The 4579-nt window shown below is 40.4% G+C and overlaps 1 long non-coding RNA gene across 1 annotated transcript; it reads left to right on the top strand.

Annotated features, from left to right (window-relative positions):
• Positions 1–962: 962 nt before the first annotated feature.
• LOC118353815 (uncharacterized) lies at positions 963–4278 on the top strand. The gene is made up of 2 exons (XR_004813215.2): positions 963–1039; positions 3982–4278. It is a non-coding gene; the product is annotated as an uncharacterized LOC118353815 (long non-coding RNA).
• The last annotated feature ends 301 nt before the right edge of the window (positions 4279–4579 follow it).

Raw genomic sequence — 4579 nt, 5'->3', positions numbered from 1 at the left:
CGTGTAAGTGGCAGGGGAAGGGTGGGGTGCCCAGTAAGCGGAGTCTGACTGTAAAATGATCATAAACGTATGACATTCTTAACAGTGTGGTGTCCCCCCAAATATGAGGTTTTTAGGTTTGATGAAGGCAGTGTTATTGCAAATCAGCAGGCAGGATAAGAACCAAGAGGCCAAACCTTTGGAGAATAGAGAACTGAAAGCTGGATTCCTATGTCCCTGTTGCTGAGACAAATTCCTAATGGGTCAAAAACTTAAGTGCAAACCATGGAGCCATCCAGTGCTCAAAAGCACGGTGAATCGTGTTAACTGTACTGGAGTTAAAATAAAAGAAAATAAATGCTGAGTTAGTAGATGTTCTTGAAGTGGAGGAAATGTTTTCCTAAATAGAAAAAGAAAGCTCAGAAGGTATTAGGGACAAGCTTGACACATTTGAATTCTGAAGCTTATACGTGACCAAAGAATCATAAAGAAAGTTTTAGGGGGCACCTAGGTGGCTCAGGGGTTGACCTGTCTGCCTTTAGCTCAGGTTGTGATCCTGGGGTCCTGGGATCAAATCCCGCATGGTGCTCCCTGCAGGGAGCCTGCTTCTCCCTTTGCCTGTGTCTCTGCCTCTGTGTGTGTGTGTCTCTCATGAATAAATAAGTAAAATCTTTTTTAAAAAGTTTTAAAAACTGACAGATGGCGAATGCATGTATTTAAAATCATCTTGCTGATGTGTTTTTCTCCTCTCTTTTCAAAACCTTTTTCAAAACCAATGTATTTATCTATATTTAAATAATCTCTGCACCCAGTGTGGGGCTCGAACCCACAACCCGTAGATCAAGAGTGAGAAGCTCTACCAACTGAGCCAGCCAGCACTCCTCACCCCCCAAAAGACCTTTATTTATTGTATTTTTTAAATTGTATTTTCCCTGAACGTTTTGGTGGTTGTTAAATGCACTGGTCTCATTTTCTTTTCAACAGTGCCCTGGCTCCTGTGACCTGGTTTTAAACAGCTGCTTCTTCTACTCTCTGTCACAAAGATCCAGAAGGACACAAGGTGGTGCAGTGGGGGATTTTCTTTTTTTTCCTGAGCAGAATTGCAAAACTCTTGTCATTTCTTATCATAAATGAAAAAGTTATGAGGGAAATACCCCAAATTGGCCAGAATGGAACCATTTAGACTAACAGCAAACCTTTGTGTTCAGGCTCATTACACAAGCATTTGTAGTGATGAAGTTTTTATGTCACCAAGGCTGAATAAATCCTGGGCAGATGCTCCTGTCATTTCTCGGAGCCTGAGGAATGTGAGTGGTGACAGCTGCTGGGTTGGACAATCTCACATGTGTGGACCCGTCGGGGTTGGAATATTCGGATAGGGCTATGTGTCTTATTCAGGCAACAGATTTACAAGAGCGATCAGACCTGCAGAAAAAGACAGAAAAAAAAAAAAAAAAAAAAAAAAACAAGGAAAGAGAAAAGAATCACTGTAGTTGCAGCCAATAATGTGGTCTTGGCTTTAAGCACATTTTATTTTTAGGCTGTGGTGGTTTGGTTTTTATTTAATAAGGGCCCATATAAAGAACAAACAAGAAATGACCCATAATCCCACAGCCGAAATAGCCCCTGTGGACATTTTAAAACAAAATATGCACAGCGTTAGGAATTCCAAAAGCACAGGATTGAAAATAGAAAGCACTCTGCCATCGGTCCCCCTTCCCTGCCTCCTTAAAACCAACGACCATAACTCGTTCTTGATTTTCCTTCCAAGAAGAAATGCTTTATGCGTATATCAGCACATCTCTCTCTATGTGTACATGCATAGATGCATGTATTTGTGTGAGTGCGTGCGTATGTGCATATGTTTTTGTAGATACATGTGTAAATGCGTGCAAATGCTTGTATTTATGTGTATGTGTGTATATGTGTGAATACATAATTGTGCATTTGTATGGGTGGACATACGTGTGTGTATATGTGTGTATAAGTGTGTGTGCATGTATATGTATGTTTTGTGTCTACGTGTGTATGTGATTATGTGGGTGACAAGAGGAGAAGCAACAAGGCCTCTCAAGATCTAGCTTGGAAGTCACACTGTATCACTTCTGCCTCCGGCTAGTGGTCAGAGCAGCCACAAGACCCGCTCAAATCCGGGAAGCAGGATCTTTGCCACTGAGTCCTCTCAATGGCAAGTCACACTGCGAAGAGGCGTGCCCAGGGAGGCATGCTTCATCGAGGCCATTATTTTAACAATCTACCACAATTAATTATTACAATGCACTGTCACACCTTCCAAGTTGGGTAGGAGATTCAAGAGTGTTTATTATAAACAGAACAAATAAGGCAGGTGCATACATAAAGCAGACACTAAAGAGCACAGAGGGTTGGCGGGGAGGAGATGAGATCCCAGAAGGGGGCTTATGAGTAACTGAATTCTCTACATTAAGGTCTACAAAATAAAAAACAAAATTCTCTATTTCTCTTTATACTTCGTACATCCGGACCAAAGGATGATTCATCATGGATGTTATAGTTAATTTTGAGCATTTCCCCCAAATTTTAAGATAGCAAACTTGATGTTCTCCTTTTCATTTTTTTAATTTTTTTTTATTTTTATTTTTTTGCTTTTCATTTCTAATCGTTTTTTCTTGAGTGAGTTGTTTAAATGCAATGAAATAGCTAAATATGATTTTTTTAAAGTTTTATGTATTTAATTAATCTCTACACCCAACATGAGGCTCTAACTCACAACCCTGAGATCAAGAGCCAGGTGCCCCTTAAAAGTAGTTCTTTTTTTTTTTTTAAGACTTTATTTATTTATTCATGAGACACAGAGAGAGGCAGAGACACAGGCAGAGGGAGAAGCAGGCTCCATGCAGGGACCTCGATGTGGGACTCGATCCCAGGACCCCGGGATCACACTCTGAGCCAAAGGTAAATGCTCAAATGCTGAGCCACCCAGGTGCCCCTTAAATGTAGTTATTAATGGTTATTTTATATAATGTTATGAATACCAGCGCACTCAATCACTCAAAAAGATTAGACTCGTAGTAAATCACAATAAAGTCTAATATTTTTTAAATATTTTATTTATTTATTCATGAGAGGCACAGAGAGAGAGGCAGAGACACAGGCAGAGAGAGAAACAGGCTCCCTGTGGGGAGCCCAGTGAGGGACTCGATCTCAGGACCCTGTGATCACGACCTGAGCCAAAAGCAGAGGCTCAACCACTGAGTCACTCAGGCGCTCCTAAAATCTAATCTTTATTGTTTGTTCTTTTATTATTTTAAAAATCAATTTCAACTTTGGTTGGCATTATGTCCTTTTTAAATGTGTATCACCAAAAAGAAAAAAAAATGTGTATGGCCACCACATTCTCTAATATTTGCATCCACTTCTCTCTTTAAATATGTGTAAGCCTTTCTTTTGTCACAAAATCAGCTTTCACAATAATCATTTATTATTTTAGCAACTTACTCCTGAATTAATTAATTCTTTCATATTTTAACTGAAAACTTTTCAACACATAGAGAGCATGAGGAGATTTTTGCTCCTAGTTACAAAAACTCAATTAACAGGTACCTGGGTGGCTCAGTGGTTGAGCATCTGCCTTTGGCTCAGGTCGTGATCCTGGGGCCCCGGGATCGAGTCCTGAATCGGGCTCCTTGCATGGAGCTTGCTTCTCCCTCTGCCTGTGTCTCTGCCTCTCTCTGTGTGTCTCTCATGAATAAATAAATAATCTTTTTAAAAAAACTCAACAACTGGACAATGTGCGTTCAGATAATGATGGTAGATGGAAATTATCTCTCTGATCCCCCCCCCCCCACTGATGGAATTAGGTGATGGTCACCTCGGCAATACAGTATCACAGATGCTACTGGGTTCAGGGGGACTGAGATGGCTGCTTGGCTTTCCAAAGGCTGAGGCTGTACTATATATCTTGGTGAAATAGACCATGCTGATCCTGCCTTAAATCTCATTATTTCCTACCCTTTTCCATAGGTGTTTTGTCTCTGAGCTCTGTCCCTGTTGCTGTTTTATTGATTTCCAATTCTGGAAAGTATTGTAAAAGGGAAACAAGTGACTCTTTACCCTGTCCCCTTTCTTGGTGATTGGAATTCAGATGTGATGACTGGAGCTTGAGCAGCCAAATTGGGCCATGAAGTGGAAGCTATCTGGCAGAGAATGGTGGAGCCACAAGTTAAAGGGAGCTTGGGTCTTTCATGATTGTGGAGCCACATAGCACTTCTGAGCTGTCAGTCTTCAGATTTCTCTTTTCTCATACATTAAATATTCATACCTTAACTTGAGTGATGTACTAAAGGCATTTTCTTTTATATATATATATATTTTTTTTAATTTATTTATTTATGAAAGACACACAGAGAAAGCCAAAGACACAGGCAGAGGGAGAAGGAGGCTTCCTGTGGGGAAGATTTTTAAAATCTTAAAAAAAAAATCCTTAACATGATCACATCTGGAAGGTCCCTTTTGCCATGTGAGGCAGCAGGGTTCCAACAAGTAGAAAGTAGTGCTCTTTGGAAGCCTTTATTCAGACAATCACAGTTTCTCAAGTCACACCTCGCAAATGCGCTGCAGT

This window comes from Canis lupus, chromosome 1 (assembly GCF_003254725.2).
Source record: "Canis lupus dingo isolate Sandy chromosome 1, ASM325472v2, whole genome shotgun sequence".
Classification (NCBI taxonomy): domain Eukaryota; kingdom Metazoa; phylum Chordata; class Mammalia; order Carnivora; family Canidae; genus Canis; species Canis lupus.
The sequence above is the reverse complement of the archived record's forward strand: the minus strand, read 5'-3'. Positions and strand labels throughout refer to the sequence as shown.